We start from the raw sequence: 20940 nt of genomic DNA on the forward strand, positions 1-20940 counted from the left end.
TAAAACTCTAGGAAGTTAAGTATCCGAAAGGAAAAAGGAAGTATGAGAACTTGAATTGTAGCATTGACTGTGTTCTTTCTCTAGATGAGTGGATGTATGGGGATGTTTGTGGAAATGCACTGATCATAATTACCATTGAGCCTTTATTTTTTAAAATTTGGTTCTGCTGGAGTCATAAAGAATAAGCTTTCTTGTTGTGGGCAAAATAACAATATGTTTTTTCATCTCAAAGAGATCCCTAAATACTTCCTCATAGTAGTCAGTTCTGATACAAGAGATAATAATTCCAGCTACTATTGTGCTATAATATTATGAAAGGTAACAAACAATAGCCATAGGGATAAAAATGTAAGCCTCCTTCCTTAGTCTGTATTGATAGTAACCAGAGATATCAGTTACTGCCTCCTGACATAGTGTTTTTAGAACATGGACACATCCAACAAGAACTTGATTAGACAGGCTCTTTCTTTACTTTGTGGATAATCCTTTGAGGGGTTGATCAATTATTTCTTCTATTAAAGATTTTGGAAATAGAGGCACTTGCAGGATGACACACCTGAAGCTTGTGAATCAGGGGTGTGATCTTGTGCACCCATACACATACAAAAACCTAAGCAAAGAAACCCAACAAGTGAGTTCACCAGGCTGGTAAATTCACCAGGCTGGTTAATCGTTCACAATCTTTTGAAAGAACACTAAGTAATCAACAGGAAAAACAATAAGCATTCAGTGACCAGTTGTCGGGCTTTTTTAGGTCTGCCGGCCCTGACCAGTTTTTGAACTGGTGACCTAGAATGCCCTTTGAGCCACATGTCTGCTTTTACAGGCAGGTCTTTGACATCACTGAACTACATTTATCTAATATAAATAATTTTACAAGTGAAGTATTCTGGATCTAATTGACATGCCTGTTTATATATGGGTTTTTTTTAATTACAAAGACATAATTTGATATTTTATATGACCAGTGTCTAGGAATGTTTTTACTGTTCTTAATTCTGAAAGCAATAAATCTTGCACAAATTGTTTGCGTTAACTTTTGAAGTCTCTGTTTTCTTAACGTCTTTAATTGGGCTGTGGCTTCTTGGCTTTGTGACAAGATTTCTATCTTGAATGATAAAAGAATGATAGCAACCACACTTGAGCCCAGCTGCTTTAGCGATTCTAAGTTTTGGTATACAGACCTTATGGCATCTGCAGAAATTGTAATTTTAAATTAATAAGAATGAAGGAGTCTTGTTTCTAGCATCACTAGTAGTAATATAGTGCTTGCAACTTCTGCCTGCTAGAAAGTTTGCAGGGTTGGACTAGTATAAATGAGTTCTGTATTTCTTCTATTCTGTCCAGAACAGAAAATTCAGAATAGAAAATTCCAAAGTTTATGGTCATAAAGTTTGAATTCATGTGCTTTTATTGCCCCCCTCCTCCCACCCTCCAATCTGGATTTTAACTAACAGGCACTGCAGTAAAACACTGTGGGACTGATGTCTTTCCACAGTGTGCAGATGTGTTTTTCTTAGCTGTGATTCTCATCAGGTAGTTTGGACTCTTCATTAAGTTTTGTAGCAGAGGAGAAAAGGGAAAAGGCTTGTGAAAAGGAAGAAATTTGAGTTTAAAACCAATCAATAAATGGGGAAGGACAAGAGCAACTTCTCTGTCTTTAAAAAAATTTTTTTTTCACTTCACCATTAGCATCATATTGCTTTAGGATATAAACATGGTTTTTCAATTCTCTGACATAATACTTTATGGAAAAGTTCTATTAAATATGATAGAAATCCAGTTTGTATTTTAGAAATTTTGTTCTAAAAATTTGTGTGTTTTGGAAACAGATGTCTTCCATATAATTTCTAAAGCATTTCTGAATTTCACTGGGTATTATGAAGAAGATTTTCACAGCTGTATAGTGAGGTGTTCCCATTCAAATTCCTCTGTAGTTGGACACTGAACTCCCATTTTTTGTCTTTGAAAACTTCCCACGGTACCTCTGAGTGTTTGGGAAAGGGCTCCATCACTCCATGTGTTTGTGCAGTGACTACTGCAATAGGAATGCAGCTTTGTTTGGGGCTTCTGAGAGCATTAGACATTGAAATATGTAACAAAATGTGGTTAAGAATCTAAAACTATCTAGAGAATCACACTGATGAAGGAGTACTATGGATCTTATTAGGGAAGGTATAGGCTCTTTTTAAAAAAAAGAAAAGAAACTGTAATGCCAACATCATTGTTCTAAAGGGTTTTAATAAGTAAGAAAAAAATCCTACAAATAACTCTGAAATGCTATAATGTTGTAAAACCAGCTTATACTGTTTTGAATATGAATCAGAAAGTTCATAGTGGCCAAATCTTGTGTTCCTCCATGCTGAACCTTTCATAAATATATAGGCAAGCAAAACACATTTCCTTTTTGAAAGAGTCTAAGGTACCATTGCTCTATTTAAGATTTAGTTAAAGAACCAACAATTTTACATGTGTTTAGGGTTCCAGTTTTCACAGTAGGTAGAACCATAAACAATATATTTCTCTAAACATCCATGGCAAAATGGGATTTAATATACATTTTTAAATAGGATATATTTGTGGGGTGAAAAAATTTACTAAATATTCCACTCTTCATATGAGAAGACTGCATACCTGAAAATTTGAAATGTGGAGACCACAGGAGGGAATGTTGTGGCAAACATAGCTTCAAATAAATCAGAAGAAAATGTATGTGTGACTATCTCCTTCATAAGGGATAGTGTGTTACCTGTGTTTTCCTAGAATCAAAAAGGTGAATTATTTCTGAACTAATTTTATATGGTTCTGATATTAACCTGTGGTAATAGGCAGGGAGGAGAAAGGAGCAAAGTTTAGGAATTCTGCAGGTGATTCCACATCAGTGTATCCCTTTCAGTAAAGCGCTTACTATCGATTACTGTATGCATGAGATATGAGGTGAGGTAGATTAGCAAGACCATTCCCAGTCAGATTAGTTTTACTCTTCCTTCATCATTAGCGTGCAGAAGGGAGTGGAAGTCAAAGGCATTTATTTTCATGGCTTTTTCCAAAGACTTGCATTTTCAGGGAATCATTTCAACCCTATGAACCTCTCTTCTTTTTTTGCTTGCTTGAAATAGGGATAGTACTCTTGTGTGCATACAACAGTTTGTATGAGAATTAATAAATATTGCATTTCTTGGTGGGTAGCAGCCTGATAATTGGTTTTAAAAATGTGAGACAAATGCACTAGGATGGGAAGAGTTTTGTATTTGTTTGTGAGTATTAGATACAAAGATACTTCCCAAACTTTGGTTTAATATTAAGGGATGACGTAAATGAAGAATCTATTATTTCTGACTCCACTTTCTTTTACATGTGGAGCTCCTGAAGTCACTGACTGTTTTGGGTCCAAACTGTTAAAATCTAAGGAAAGTTTCTCATCAACTTCAGCAAGGTTTGGTTTCAGGACCTTTAGGGAAGGGAATTTAAAGTGACAGCAATAAGCTTCTGTGCACCACACATGAGAACAAATTCATGTCATTACCTTCCTAGATTTAATGTAGAAGTGAAATGATAATGTGGCTTCCCAACATTGTCAAAAACTGTAAATTATGTGCCTTTGATGTAACATATTGAAAACCCATATGGGTAGTAGTTGCAGATTTTTCTGATGCCTGGCACTTTGTCCTAGCTGATATTTCCATACATACTCTACAGTTGAGTAAAACGTTGCCTTTCCCTCAGTCTGTAAAAAGCTGCATGGTGCATCACTTTGGTATGGAAGGTAAAAAAAGAAAAAAATTTCTATGTGTTATGTAGTGGAAACTATATGAAAGGAAATTAATGTTGTAGGTATTCCTCTTCTGCCAGTCCTCAGCGATAGTTCCAGATTACTGTTGTACAGAAATGCTGCATGTTACCACTTTGTGGTAACACCAGCTAGAATTCTTACAAGGCTTACGTATTCCATGTGACTTGTGGTAGAGGGGAAGGTAAGACTACCAGGCAGATCTGGAGTATTGCTTTGTGCAAAAAGTAGGAAAATTCAATCATCTTGGCATAGGTAAAATAATAATGAAGGAATCTTAACTAGAACAACAACAAAAAAAATTTCTCAGCTTTTACCTGCCTTGTCCTCTTGCTATTCTTCACTTATCCTTCTGAGCACCTGGTAGTACTTCTTTTCATTTTCATTCAGTGGCAGTGTTAGTCTAACTGCTTCACTGCTTGTCAAAGTCTGATTAGTCCATTGACAGGAAAAATCAAAAAATAACAGCCAGAAATAAAGATACACAGTTCCCACAAAACTAAAAGTGGAATTTAAAAGTGAGTACTATACTTTCAGAATTCTTATGCTGAGCTCCTTAATGCTACATTTGAACCTGTTATACTAAAATTTTCCTTAAGCAGTTTGGGCAACAGTTGTCTTGTCATTTGTGGGGCATGCAGTTTTCCTCTAAAGCGGCATCTAAGTAAAGAACATACAGAATAGGATTTGCTTCTGTGGTATAATTATAAAAATAGCACTATCTGGAAGCAATTTGAAGAGTCCTTGCCACATGTACAGCACACCATAAAGACTTTCTGATTTTGAAACTATTTACTACTTCATCAGGCCCTTTGGTAACTGTAGCCATGTAACACTAAGAATATTATACAGTCATGTGATCTAACAATGTATTTCCATGTACAAAATAGGGTTAAGAAATGATAGTCAAAGTCGGTGTTCTGAGGATGTGAGGATAAGTTATAAATCTAAGTACCATATTGCAGATTAAAAGACCTGATGTAAAGCACTTTTGGCTAAATATTATATAAATATATAGTATATCTATATATGTGCATAGCATTCAGATACATGTATGCTTCATAATTTAGATACATTTTTTTCTGAACATTAGTTAGATTTGCAGTCCAGAAAATACTGGTATTCAAGCCGTTAGCAAACATTGTTTTTAGAGAAAACTAAGGGGCAATTAAGTAAATACATTTTTACATAACCTGAAAATTCCTTGCCGTTTATACACAACTGTGTGCACATAAGCAATGTTATAGAACTAACTGTCATTTTGGAAAAAGAAACCTGACCTGGAAAAGAATGCCACAGTTCGTGTAAAAAGTATTTTCTATTTTGTGGATTCATTAAAAGTGCAAAATATTTTGCTTTGTTTTTTCCTCTGGAATTTAAATGTACACTGCAGCAATAATAGCACCCTTTGGGGAAGTAATGATGTATCTCATAGTGACATAGTTCATCAGCTCAGGTGATTTTACAGGATTTTAGAACACAGGAAAGGCCGCGTACCTGAGATGAAGAAAATTGCTTTTGTATTCCCTGCTTGGCCAGTTCTTTCCCTCTGTGAACAGGGATGTTACTTCTCATAACAGAACTAGAAGCTTTTTTTAAAGCTCTGGTTGCTAAATAGCATTTTTAATTTAAGCAAAAGATCCATCTTTGGGATAGCTGATGAGATTATTATTATTATTATGATGTGTTGTCTGAGCTGTTCCTCAATCAAGTTTGAATCCATTCAATTTCCAATGTAGCGTTTAAAGGAAAGTACGCTGTTTAGATTTTGGATTGCTTTAAAATGCTGTAGTGTGAATTGTACCAGTTAAGGAGGAGATTGGTTCAGTTGCCATGCAGTGGGGACCGCTGAGCAGCTGGGGCCACTGCCTCATCAGCTGTCCCAGACAGTCATTCATCCCTTCAGTCTGTGACCCTAGGTCTACCCCTGCTTTCGAGTATATCTTGGATTTTAATGTACAACATTTGCAATTTCTGTTTTTCTTATTCCCGTGTTTAAACCAAGAACTGAACTGCCACTTTGTTGAGAAAAAGAATTACAGGCATCCCAATAAGTTCGAGGAAGCTGAGGAAAACAGAGTCTTTCTGCTGTGGGGAAGAGGGGAGTTGCACATAGCTGCAGCATCCTGACAGCTTCGCCGTGCCGGGGGTGGAGGGGGGTGTCAGACGACAAGCTCTTTGCAGTTCTGAATAGCAATAGTCAGCTTTGAGGAGGAAATCTATCTCCGTGAAGATGTTTGTTGTGATCAGACATACCGACTTCTCTGACTTCCTCTGAGGGGAGGAAAACACTCTACCTTGCAACAGAGCAAGCCAGAGGGTTTCAGCATATACGAGCAGGAAAACGTGTACTTACGAAGGAATGTATCTTAATATGTTCCATAATCACTGCTTAGTGGGTAAGGGATAAAATGGCTTTCTCCGAGCTAACATGGCCTCTCATTACATGCTTTTTGTTGTAATTTGAGGAGCTCATGAAAGAACTGTTTACTCTGTGGCAGTTTTTCATGTGAGCTGAATGGATAACTCAACTTTATGATTACAGCTATTATTTTCATACAGTTTCAAAGTTGAGTTTCAAAGAAAAGGTTTGTGTTTAGTATTCAAGGAATGAAAAATAAGTTCACTACTCTTATTACAAATATCCTCATCTTTTCCAAATAATTTTCTGTGAAGCAAGACATGTGCCTGAGCAATGGGCATGGCAGCAGTGTATGCTACACCTTGGTTACAAGTAAATTTTGCAGTGAAGTGCTCTGTGCACTGCAGGCAGTTTGAACATCCCTTCACTTGAGTAAAATACACATCAAAAGGCAGAATAACAAGAAGAATCCATTGTCCCCATGTGTCTGTGTTCCCTGCTTAGAGATGGGTGTGTAACCCTACAAGAGCAAAGCCCAAGAATGAATTTCAAAGCGCTTTCCTTTTACAAAATGTTTCCCGTTGTATGTACTAACTACTCCTGTTTCATATTTACAATACCCCTAGAACTTGTTGGTGGATGATATTTAATTAGAAAAAAAGTTTGCCAATATCCGACTATTGCTTTTTAATCTTTTTAATGTTGTTTTATTTCAAATTAGTTTCCTATCCATTGATAGCTCATAACATCTGCAGCTGACATTCTTTGTATTGGATTTTAATTTATCTGTCAAAATGATATTTCATTCTTATCACTGTGAGTTTATGCTTGTATTTTCTGTTTTTTGTTTTAATCACCTAAGGATTTTAGATGTTTACAGGTTTAGATGTTTAGGTGTTTTAGAATTAAAACTGTAAAAAAAGAAACAGTCACTCTGTAGATTTTTTTTTTTTGAAGGCTTGCTGCATGGTTGTGAGAAGATTATTACTGTACCCCAATCTAAAGATCAGAATCTCAAGTGTCTTGTGTCTTTATAGTTCTTTATACTTGTACAAAACTGGTATACAAAGCTGTCATCCTAGGAAGGTAAGAGTTTTACACACATCTTCAAATACAAATAAATCTGCAAAGTACAAAGTAGAAGAAAATCAGTTTCTAGTTGTTTAATGGCATTTAATAGCTTTAGCATGTCAGGTGCAAAGTTCTGCTGTTGCTTTTAAAAAGGGAAGGGTTGATAATTGCAGTGCTCTGGCCAAATTCCCTCTGAGGAGCTCCATAACTCCATCCAGCTAAAGTCCTCCTACAATCACAGCTGGTTAGTTCTGCTTCCTAAATAAAGCCTCCCTCCTGTAAAGACTTTCTCCTGGGCCTAAGTAGATGCCGTATGCACAGGTTTATTGACTTCATCTCTGTATTGAGATATTGTGACAGATTCCCATTGCTATAGAGTTCATTATGACATGGATGTTTTGACCCCACTACATTCTCTGAAATGTTGATTTCCTCCCCAACCCTGCCTCTGAGTTCTTCTTAGCTTGATGTGGAGTTGACAATATATGTGTATTTTAGGGATAACAAGTCAACAGGTATTTTGGCTTTGGAGAAAATTTGAACTTGCTATCACATTCAACACTGAGGGGGAAATCAGCAGAGATTTCTTCTGTAACAGTGTCTCAAAGTATCAGCTGCAGTATACAATATTTTATTTTTATGACCTGGCAATCTCTGTAAGAGAAAGTGGGTAAGAAAGAGCCTGACTAAGCCTGAGGGCACTGGAAGGAGGGGAGCTTCTCTTTCCTTACGGCAGCAGGATTTAGGGTCAGGGAGTATATTTTGCAGCAAACTATGATTTTTGAAGACATGCTTTAAAGAGCAGCCTTCATAATTTCACTGACATGAAATCTTTATACTGTTTATTCTCATACAGGAATCAGGATGTGTGTCTTTAGCAGTCTGTGGCTGGGCATCTTTTCCAGTGCTGGATCTTATCTTTACTTCTCTTCTCTTAAAATGGCTCCTTTGAACATGGGAGATTAAGAATGAAACTGTACAACAGTCCCCTAGGAAATGTTTATAAATTGGGGAAAAAAAACAACAGTAACATTGTTCTCTAAATCTTTTAGCGGTTTTGAGAACAGGCTGGCTGGCTGGCTGGATTGCCGCTCACTTTGAATTCTCGCTTAACCCAACTTTGCACTATGCAGCAACTTCTCTTAGAAGGTCTGGCTCTCCCTGTTCCTTTGCAGTATCAGGTAGTGCTCCAAATGAGTGCTCGCAGTATAAACGAAGTGAGGAAAAAAACCTTATGGGTTGTTTCTCTGTGTGTTTACCTACTGGTTTGTATGGTTTGGGGAGCTGCTGGTAGAATAGTTTACATAGTCCGTTGGTTATGTTTAGCCTCAGGTGAGCTTGGGCAACTAAGGGACTTTTCTCTTTGTATGTATAATTTTATATATATATAAACAATATACTTTATATATATAAATTATATGTAAATTTTATTAAAAAAAAAAAAACAGAAAAAGGGTGTACTGCAAAACAGGCACCTGATTTGAAAGAAAACAATGTTAGTCTGGCATGTTGGATATCCTGGAACAACAGTTGTATTAGCTTTAATTTTTTGCCATCTGCTACAGAAAACATAGAATTTAGCCCAGTTAACCAAATCTTAGTGTTATGTATACGCTATATGCATGCATTTTCTGGCACTCAAATAAGTAACAGTCATCTTTATTTGACTGCTGAAAGTATATTTAAGTTTATTGTTTAAATGTATATTTTTAGATTCCCATTGGAGCAGAAAGTAGTTCTAGAACTAGCACTGTGCTGCTTCTTCTACAGGCTTTTTTCAGAGTACAGTGTAAGTGAGAGAAAATAAAGTTCTTGATCTCTAATTTTATTAGATTTTGCTTTCCCATTTTTCCAAGGTTTAAAAAAGCAATCACTCTTTCTGGGCACATATTTTTCTGATGCAGCTTTATGTTGATATTCTCATTTTGTTGTGAAATTGGGTAAGAAATCATCGATGGTGATTTAGTATTTCCTTAATAATAAAATAATGATTCAGTATTTTGCTTTCTACCCTAACCCCAGATTCATATTTGAAAATGTGGGGTAGAATTCTGCAAAATGGAGTCATTTATTAACTCTTGCCAGTTGCTAGGTCTCAGTGGAATGGAGACTGGAGTGAAATCTGGGCATTTGGAATGGAAGTAAGATTTTTGCCTTTCTTAGTGTCAGGATTTGACTCTTGGATTATGCTGACAGTTCCCATTGAAGACATGCCTGAAAGCTTCAAAAAAAATATATTTTTTTTTTTGTGGGGGGGGGGATAAGAAGTCATTTTTTCAGGCTTATGTCAGAATCTATCTGAGTGTGTATGGAAACAGGCAAGTTCCAAAATTACTTTAATTTAAAAATCAGGAGAATGATAGTTTGTGTTCCCTGCAAGCTGCCTGCACTTTTGAGTATCCAAATATAGCTTCAAAATATGTGGCCTCAAGGAAGGATTAGTACCATATTATGGTAAATATGATTAAATAGAATAATCTATTTGAAGTTTCTCTGGAATTTGCCACTCCTGTATTTGTACACCTTTAGCTACTCCAGGAGGAAAGTGAGTAAAGGGAATTTTCCTGAGAAATGTATTTGCAAGCAATTTGCAATTCTAAGAAACAGTGACTGTTTGTTTAATTTGGAAAATGAAAAAGAGAATCAATGCTCTTTCCAGTCTTTTATCATATCACTGATAAATGAAATATTTCAATATTTCATCAGTGAACCTAGAGAAATTATCAGTTGTGTAATGCAGTAGAAAACCAACTGACTGGATGAAAGGTTTACATTTTGAGTGCTCAGTAAAATAGCTGGGAATTCTGAAATAACTGAAATTTCATTCTGAAACTTTGTGGTGAAGAGAAGGAAAGGATATATGAGGCCTATCTTCTAAGCAATAGTCACAGGGTAAAAGTATGAAGAAAATATTAATGGTAAAATATATCAGTTACATCTTCAGGCTTTTTAAGATCTAGCAGGCTGTGGATTAGGGTCTGAACAGAAACAACAAAATTAACACTAGATGTGAATACATGGAGGGACATACAGTGTATGTCTAGGGAGCTGGATACTATAGTATTTTGGTACATGATGGCATTAAATGGCTTGATAGGTCTTCTTACCTCATTTGGGTGATTGTTTGATTCCTTATAGGCGCAGGACCTTGGCTTGAACAACTACAAATTCTTATTTCAGAAATCACAGGGTTAGCCATGAGCAATTCTGAAAATGGTATTTTTTCTCCTACCTGAATAGTAGCACAGCTGTGGTCTTTGGTATAGATGTGGAATTTTGTGGCTGCTAAAGCTGTCATAGCCTTAGGAACAGTTAAGGGATCAGAAAGGTGCAACTGTTTCCTTGTTAGGGTATACTGTCCTGATACTTCACTCACTTTATATATGCAATGTACATATGTGAAGTGAATGAATTTTGTGAATGGAGAGTTCTGATTTGGCAGTATATTAGCAAAATGACTGGGGATTAAAGAGATGCTGTCAAGATGGTTAGCCCTCAGATTTTCTTTTTTTTTTTGATCAAATATAGTGCTTGTGAAATATGTCAGATTGATAATACCAGAAAATGAAATTTATCTTTTCTGAGGACAGACTCAGCATGGACAGGTGTAGATCAAGCTGCTAATTTACTCATCCTAATACAGACAGACTTTAAAGCATGTTTCAGCTGGCAGGGCCTCTTGTGATGGATAGTTGTTATAGTGTATGTACTAATGACACTTGCCCACTAGAAAATACTTTTCTAGTATTTCCTCTGTAATCATCTTCTGTAGTAAATCACCTCTGTAGTCATCCTGCAATTTAATTTTCAGTCATTGCTGGAGTGGATTACATTTGAATTGGAAACCTACAGGTCAAAGTATTTACATTTCATTATCAAACTTCTGAATCCTCTGATCTCTCAAATTGCTTTATTTAAGTACTTAAATAAACTCACTGTACTTAAACTCACTTTTATTTTAACAAAATTAAGGAAAATAATATCTATAACATAGAAAATCTATGTAAAGTAATCTTGTGCAGGGTTATGAGAACTAGAAAGCCAAGCTGGTGCATACAAAGTGGATAGGTTTTATAAAATAAGGAGAATAAATGAATTTAATAGCATATCGTGTAAAATATCAGCTCAGTTATGCAGAACGTCTTGATAGCATACAGTCTTTGTATGTTAACTCTAAAAAGTTTTGTTAAAATTTGCAATTCTTAGTTACTTCTGCTACTCCTAACACTGTAATAAGCAAATTTACATCTTCCTCTCCTCTTGAATCGTTACTGTGTTTATATGTTATACAGTGGAAAACTTGATGGTTGACAATGAATCATCTGGCCAGCCATGACTAGCCTTGTCTGGAATGATATAAGTGCTAGTTAGATGCACATGAATGGCAGCCACTATTCAAGGCAAGGTCAAAATTACAGTATTTCTAAAAAGAAAAAATTCAAGCCTCACCATAAAAAAAAAAAAAAGAAAAAAAAAGGCTATATACTGAAAATGATTCTCAGATTTTTTTCAGTATCCCTTGATTTAATTTATATGGCGCTACTAACCATTCTACAGCTCTGTTATTACACTGCACCTACTCACCATGGAAGTGTGCTTTGTGGATACTGTGTAAACTGCATGACAGTTGTCTTTTTCTCCTGATAGCAACTAGTGCATTATGTGAAATTCAAAATCTGTGGATTGTCAGAAAACAATCTTTGAACTTTTTTAATAGTGGAAATCCTGAAAATATGTAATATTTATAAACATAAGTCTGATGTATAGAGTATCCTATTGATTAAGTCCTTCCCTTGCTTAAAGCTGGGGCAAGTAGGCTTGCAGCAGGGAAGAAAATTCTGTGGATTCCTAAGGTTGTTCTGTGTCCACTTTGATATCTCTCAGCAACCTCTCCTGTGTTTGCAGCCAAACCTAACTGTTGGACAGAAAAAAATTTGCTATGGTTTGCCTTCCTAGACCCCCAAATCCATCTTTCTATGCCACTGCTATTGAATTACTCTTAAGCAGAACTGCATAAGAAGGAAGTGCGGCAGTCTCCACATTTAAGGCTCTTTGCACGCAGTTCCCTGAAGATTATACGGAGGACAATGGATCCTTTGCTGTTTCAATCAGACAGGATTTTTCCTTCGTATGTAAGTTCTGTTTTGTAGAAACAAGAGAGCTGTTGTGTCATATTTGCCATATAATTTTACTACAGTGTGCTATATTACTGCATAAGGAACTTTGAGTTGCAGTTTTGGATATGTTCATGTTGGGCTAAATTTAGAAAGATCTATATTTAGGAATTCTTATGGACTTGAAAATAGCCTCGCTCAAACTATTTTGGCTTATTTTTATCAGAGTCTAAAGACAGGGCTTGCAGCAGGTTTGGGCTGTGAAACGTGCTTGTACAGAATTCAGCATTCTGATGAATGGAAATTTCTTTCTTAGCACCACAAAATAGCAGCAATGTAGAGCATTTGCAGTGGACCAAATCTGAATATTTTGCTGCCACTGATTAAACTGTTGGGGAGGTATCATTAATGCTTTAATTACAATCTGCACTTAGTCTACTCTTCAAATGCTTTTTAGACTCAGACTAGAAAAATAAAGTGCTTCCAGTGGTAAATGACTTATGATGCATTCTGTTGAGTCACATCCCACTCCTTTTTTAAGGGAAAGAGCATGAGAGCAATTTGATTTTATGCCAGCAATTGTATGTTTAATGTGAAACACTTGGCCATAACAGACCTCATTCCATTGCTCATGCTGATTTTGCAGATTGGTAGCTCTGCTTATATCAGTGGCACTAGTGCTGTTTCATCCTGGAGAGCAGTTATGTTCAGAGGGGGTGTAAAATCCAGTCTTCCAAATGCAACAACTATGTATTCAGGAAGAACAAGAGTTTTTCGTTATATACTCTAGACAAAGATGTCCATATCTTCTGCACTAAGCTCTTTATGATGGCTGGACAAGATAGTATGAGTTCATTAATGGCTGAATAGAGAAGGGTGCTATCAAAAGAGAGCTCGAGAGGCAAATAATTGTAGTGTTGTTTTATTTTATTGACATTGGTGATTAGTCACAACAGCTACCATGAGGTTCTGTAGGAATTTTAGAGACAGAAATAGAATTAAAATAGATATTTTTGTGTATATATAGTATTCTGCAAAGAGACAGCTGGATTTTTTTAAGAGACAGAGCTAACAATTTGTGTCTATCATTAAGTAGACAAAAAATTAAAAATTTTGATTTGTAAGATGATTTTTAGTTAAACACCTGAATGGCTTCAAGACTGTCTTGAGATCTCAATTAACTTTCTGTTGCATGGAGTACAATGCTATTAACAGACAAGAAAATAATGACAGAACAATGTAATGTGATTATTTTGTTCAAAGGGAGAATTAAAAATGGGAAATGTTAACGCTGAAGTAGCCTGCTAGGTGAGTTGTTCATGGTAGATCCTTCCTGATAGAAGTAAACCTCTGAAGAAAAAAGAGGGGAGTGATAAGTGTCATTTTAGGGACTTTAATGGGAAATTATTTTACCGTTTCTTGTAGGCAGAGGAATGTTCCCTTATTTTAGCAAATTTGCTGATCAGTCAGAAAAGTCTACTCCAAAAGGAGTGTAGGGGAAACATTCAGCAAAGAAAGGCATGTCCAGCCTATATTAACTGGAAAGGCATGAGGTGGCAGTGTACTGTTTCTCTCCTTCCTGCAAGAGAATTCTCTCCGGCTTTGCAGGAGAATGTCTTGGTGCCTGGATATTTATTCCAAACATTTCCTTCTAGTCACAGTGTAAAGTTTCCTTTGTGATTCAGGTTCCACTCTCTTGACTGATTTTTAAAACTATTTTTGTAATTGCTATTATCAGTGATGTTGAGACTTCTGCCACATAGTTTAGAATTTATACCAATGATGCAAAGAAATCCTTATTAACAAAGCATGGACTGTGATAAAGGCAGAGGCAGTTACACCTAGTAGTATCTTGCTGTAGAGCAGAAAATATGAGACCACTGTTGGAGTGTGAATGAGTACACGCTTATTCCAGCAGGCTAATTTTTATATGTTGTCACGGAGATGAAATTTAGTTATAAACAATGTTTAAAGGAACAAAGAGAAGAGAAACTGAAAGATGGACTATATATAAAGGTCTTAAATAGCAGAGTTATTAAAGAAAAGACCTAAACAAGTGTTATGCTTCTAGAGAACACCTAAGAGCATCCAGACCTTGAAGGTGAATCAAAAGTTTGGAATGCAGAATAAATACACATTTATTTCAAATTGATTTGATTTGATTCATGTTTATTTGTAATATGTGAGTAAATGATATTTTTAAGCTTGTAACTGGTGCATAATTGCAATAACTGTCTCTGATAGCTTTGTATGTCCATCTAACTTGCTTGTTAAAGAGATTTGAGATTTGTATTTTTTGTTGTCCATGTTTGCTTAGCAAAGATGTTTTATTATTATGAAGTATGACTGCTAGAGCCGGTTTAAAATTTTGTATTCACTTTTTAAGACCAGTAACATGTGAAAGTGCCTATTCTAATTTCTTTGCTTTGGCTTATATTAAGTTGTAAACTAGATTTCTAGTTCTTAAGAATTGACATCAAATGAAAAGTAGATTGTAAAAAGTACCAGTTGTATTGGTTCGTGAAAATATGTATTAAAAAAAAGATTGGACAAAGTGAATGAGCCTTGGTTCCTCAGAAAACTGAAAAAGAAAAACAAAGACTATAGGAAGCTTTGTGCTTTTATACATGAGGTCATTCTCAAATATTCAAAATATAGTTCTTCATCCCTGATCTGTTTCTTCTTCATTTCCTTCACTTGGACATAGTTGTGGAGAAGCATAACCACTCTGAAATACCAGACTTATTTGGTAGGAGCATAAATGATGACAGATACAACTATTTTGGGGAATGAAAACTGCTAATCCATGTCATTGCAAAAACATATGTTACTCAATAATGGAATTTTTGTACACTGAAATGAATATGTCTGATTCTTCACTTGTAATTGTCTTTTGAGCTTAATCCTCAGAAGTCAGGGCAATCGGACTTCCTAGGAAACCATGGCACCCCCAAAATAAAGCACTTAAATCTGGACTGTGAAGTCGATTTGTGAGGTCTTTATTAACTATGGTCAAACTAGAAAAATGTTTCCTGAGGTGGAAAGAAAATCTTTGACACAGATGAACTAGTTTTGGTCTAATTTTCTGAAATGAAAACAAAGAAGCATCATTATATGATTTAATTATTAAAAAATTTTGGACTCTGCACTGGAGAAAGTAAATTAGTTTGATTGAATAGGAAACTTCAACATATAAAGTAGCTGTGCTAGTTACCATTCCAAAGTTGCTATGTAGAACTACTGTTTTGTTAAAAAAGAAATGTTGAGATGTTGGTGAATTACTCGGAATTTCCATATGACTTATTTTGCATAAGTTCATTCCTGGCTGCTGCTTTTTTTTTTTTTTTTCCCCCCCTCCCTACCCAGCCTCAAAACCTCATATGATAGTACTTGAGTTTTGGATTAAATGGAGAATATTTCTTAGTAGATTTTCAGTGTATCATGGAAAGTTCAAAAGACTCTTTTTGAATTTGATTTTGTTAAATGAGTTAAAAAGCACATTTGTAAAATTATTTAACAATTAAATAGGGGGGAAAACCCGAGTTTCCTTTCCGCCATTCATATTTGCTCTGTAGAACTTGGAGAGGTAAGAAAGAAACAGACACTAAGACTGGAAGGCCTAATACCTAATAGGATCGTTGTATGATGATATGTTTTTACACAGTTGCCTTTACAGTGTGGGATTCTACTTTAAGCTTTCAGGCGTTTTTTTACTGCCTTACTAGTGAATGAATATATAATCTTCTTTTTCTCCCTATTGCAAAGCAGACGTGATAGTAGTCTCTTGGATGGATATTAGATATGTTTTTTAAGCGGTAAGAGAAACATAGATCAAACTGGTATTACATTAGTTATTTATAGGGGTTTTTCTTTTTTTGTTGTTGTTGGGGTTTTTTTAAACCCTTTCAAATGGCTTGTTCCATGTAGAATGCTCAATGGTTAAATTTATCGTTCTTGAATTTTCCTTGGATGTTTTTTCCTTGTCTTTAAACACAACTAATAGCTTTGGGAAACTTCATAAGATGCTTTGCAACCAACTCCACAACTTTTCGTCATCATCAGATCCTTCCAGCTCCTTTGCAGTCTGTTTTCATTTGTTTAATGGCTATTTGGTGGCAGCCTTGCATACCTACTCTGTTAGTTTCAAAGTCTTGCAGTTGAATTAGAAACATTTGCTGAATCCCAAGTGGGTGCACCCTTGATATGGATGTAATTGAATCACATTATTGTATATGTCGTCTTATGTTGTCTGTAAGGATCAGAATATCTTCAGTCTATTCTACTGTATAACCCACCAAAACTTTATGCTGCTGTTTAAAGACTCTGGACTTTTTGTCAGCTTGGGAGTCCCTGACAGGCTGTCAGTGGTTCAGTTAGCTTCATAAACTTCAGAAAAGGTTAAAATAAAGAGTCTTTGTTTTTTGCAAAGTGAAAGTTCAGCTGTTCTCTTTTCTTTTTTTTTTCCTGTAGAATATCTGGAAATTCTAATTTTTGCTTTGCCTGAGTACAAGGGATTGAAGTTTCTGTCTAATTCCAGCAAGTTACAGCAGTGGAGGGTGTATTTCTGTTTGATTTATAGTTCCAGCATATGTCTCTGTCTCCTTTTTCTCTCTTTCTCTAAGTAATGATAATTAAAGGACACATATTGATTTGATTGTTGAGATTGCTTTGAACAGTCCTGGTGTGTGTTTTTTTTTTTTAATCAACAACTATGGGAATATTTTCATCGGGAACTGAAATTCTGGTTTCAGGATTTCTCTTTAGATCTGGTCGCACAGCAAACATGAGCAAAGTTTTGAATCATAAAGAATTTATATTTGATTGATTATTTTGGATTTAAAATGGGGAGAAATTTGTCCTAGATCTTTTTAATTTGGATGACTGCACTTTGATCTGTTTTGGGGAGCTGGGCCCTCATCCTAAGCCTCTGAAGTCATGGAATGCTTCCTGCTGACTTCTGTGGGCTTTGAAACAGGCCTTTATGAAACTCCAGTCACTAATGGGAGCAGTCAAGTTCCACCATTTCAGCTCAGTTGTCCTTTGCCTTAGGTTTGTTCAACTCCAGACTGGATAAAACCCCAAGCAACCTGATCTGACTGCATTGCTGATCCTGCTTTGAGCTGGAGATTGGACTACAGACCTTCAAAGCCCCTTCCAACCTGAATTATCTTCTGATCCTAAGAAAGAAAACCTGGGCACAAACTGAAGACACAAAATTACTCTCTGATGTAATAGCAATGCCTTGCCCTACTTAATTCTCTGATTATGTTAATGCTGTGCTGAAATTTCAGAGAGTATTAAAAAAGTATGCAAGGTTATTTTGGTTCCAAGGAACAGAGGAGAATAAATACTTAATGTCATGAGAATGACACCATTTGAGATCAGACTGAGTTGTGAATTCCTTTTCAAATACTAGTTTTCATTGCTTAATCTAAATCTGAAACTTCTTGGAAGAAACTTTCAACCAGCTTTTTGTACTTAAAGGAAAAAAAATCTATATATAGTTTGTAACTTAAAGTATCAGACAACTTGTTTTCTTTATTTTTGATTTTTCTTTTAGGAAATTGTATTAATTCACCTTGTGTTATTATTTTTTGAGAGCAGTAGACAGCTTCTGGTGCTGCAACAGATTCAGTCATATGTAAGTCAGATTACCTTCACAATTCTGGGTGAGAATGCCCTTTTAAACTAGTTTGTGCCTGAGCTTTAAATGTTAACAACTAATACCAAATAGATGTCTCTAAGTTGAAAGAAGTAGTTAAAGTTGGATGCTTCTTAGAAATCAACAGAATGATAGTGATCCATACAGGTTGTAGCTTGGAAGTAACTGAAGAAATTATTAACAGTCATGATGTAGTGACTTGCTGAAGAAAGGTGAAAATTAACTTGAAGACCTTCTGTCTGCACCATGTTAGCTTGAAAAGTATTGCTCAGAATCTCAAAGTTACCAGCGATTAAGAAGCCCCAATATATTATATTTTAGAGGGATGCCACTGCTCAATTCTCTCACTCCTCTTGGAGAATCCTGCTCTGTGCAAAATATGTGTTGAATTTAAAAAGCATCATTCCTCAGAAGATCTACCAGTGCTTTACAAAATGCATCATTGTTACTTTATCCTGTGAAAACTAAGACATAAAGTTCAAGTGACTTGCCAAATCTAGTGAACCCAGAATAAAATCTCAGTGTTCTGATACCAAATACAGTGTTCTCTTCCCTGTGTACTGTGATTACACAGGGATGCTTCCACTGTAATAACTGAATATAACCAATAACTGAACTAAAAGAGGTTTGAATTTCTATCTTATTTCTTTAATTCCCAGTTATTACCACATTTAGTGAGTTGGATCAAATTTTCATAGCTAGTCCCTGGGGAAAAAGTGATGGGAACTAATGGTTTTCACCTTTTGAACTCAGTCTTTCTTGGTGTCCTAATGTGATCTGAGAGATACTCAAATTTAATTAGAGTAGTATGGGCATTCCAAAGCCTATGAGAACGGCCATAGAAAATGTACCAGACTCCACTCTCCCTTCCCCAACTTGGTTGGAGTAAAGTGCTGAACATGCAGGCATCAGTAAGTGCAGCTGAAGCTAAAGAGTTTAAAAATGCTTCATACAGAGAAAGATGAATCATCCCTGATTCTGTTTCTCCCCAGTTGTGTGGCTTTCCACATCTCAATAGCTGTATGATCACATTTTTGGCAACCCATCTATCAGTAATTGTAATAGGCAGTTTCTTCTTTCTGGGAACTAAAAACATAGCTGCCACTCCTGAGGATGAAAGCAGACAGGTTTGCATTGGCCCCAACCCATGGTTTAAGTCCCACAAATGCTTTTTCAACTGCCCCAATACAGTCTTCCAAGGAATCAGCTTGCAGTCTGCTATGGAAGCAAAATATTTGATCATTTTGAGTCTTCTATTATATGCCACGCAGCTGTCTCCTTTTATTATGTGTGACTGCAAATCTGAAGAGGCACCTCTTCTATGAGCATAGGTGGAATGAAATTCCATCAGACAGTCAAATTTCTTGCATCCATATATGTTGCAGACAATCTTTCCTTGGAAGCTTAGTTTCATGACATAGTCTGTTAGTGATGGATGTAAACCATCTTCATTTTAAGATCAAAACCATTGGAGTTATTTTAAAAAAAGCCAAACTGGTTTTCCAGATCAAAAATAAGGCAAATTGAAGTGATAATCTATTTAAGAACAATTAATAATAGTATCAGGGAACAAGGTGACCTAATGTAATGAAAAATGTTTGGAAAATAATATAAAAAAAGATTTCTGTTACTTTATGTATGGCAAGAAACAGGAATTATGTCCATTTTTACAGAATGATTTCATGTAACACAACCATAGAAGAGGCCATAAATTCAATGAAATGAAAATGTACAAAACAGCATTGCATAATTGCTATGTTTTGTATTTACACGATGGACAGATATTTTTCTGCCTGGAAGCACCTTTAATATAATTGCTTCCTTTGTACATACCATTGTGATGGAAGGCGTAGCAAACACAAGGACATGAGAAGAAAGCGTCCACAGAAAAATTCTGCACCTAAATCAAGCATTCTGGTGGAAGAGCAGTCTGCATTGCATCCTTTTGTATCGTGGTGATTGAGCAGAATTGTTTATCACAATTTTTAAAGAGCAAGGATATAATGAAATTATATTTCTCCTTCCTCATTAAGATATCAAGTATAATGAGGTAAAATTGAGGGCTGCCTGAAAAAGACTTGTTTAATATCAATTAGATCCACGGTGACTGAAAACAGTTAAAATAACAGGAAAACGAATATGGAAAGACTTTTCAAGTAAGAAGAAAGTTGCTTGTTTTGCAGTTCCTCTCAACTTGTGTGGATTCTTTGCTCATCAGAGAGCATCCACAGAAGCTCAGCAATGCAGGAAATGATACATATGTCATTACTGCAGGGTCAGTGAATTCACTACTGGAAGTTAAAAGCTATTTGTGATTGGAGAGAAGCAGTAAAAACTATCAAATACAGTCTTCAAATAAAACTTGAACAAGCAGGTTTTTCTAACATAATCTGTGTGTTTCCATTTTGCATTAATAAAGGGTAATTTTATATTTGCCTGGGCTTTTCTGGAAATGAGAAGTATCACCACTGATGTGGGAATTGCTTTTTTGTGAGAAGGTTTTACTACCTGTGTTTGTACTTCAGGTAAACCTATAAAGTCTCATGCATGAAACTGGACTGTTCTCTTTGTTGCCAGCAGCCTGCATGTTCCCAGTACTGTAGTTGCTCTCTGACTCTTCACCCATTTGCTAGATGGATCTTGCACAGGGGCTCTTGGAGCAGGAGAGGATCAATAGCAGCACGGATTTGTCAGAGAGTCTGTGTCCTATTTATGTCCCTGTGTTGCAACTGCTCTTCCCCACTCCTGCGTTACAGAGGCATGAGCAGGAATGGGACATGTTCCTGTCAGGCAGGATAGATATTTCACCATTAGGTATTCCCAGGTGGTGTGAAGAAGTGTGTGATGCCTGAGAAGTTTATTCAGGCAGTTTAATTTTATTTAATGCTTCTGAAAAGTGCCTAAATAGCTCCTAGTTACCTGCTGGTGTTATATAAAATTC

Source organism: Apteryx mantelli, chromosome 6 (genome assembly GCF_036417845.1).
Source record: "Apteryx mantelli isolate bAptMan1 chromosome 6, bAptMan1.hap1, whole genome shotgun sequence".
NCBI lineage: Eukaryota > Metazoa > Chordata > Aves > Apterygiformes > Apterygidae > Apteryx > Apteryx mantelli.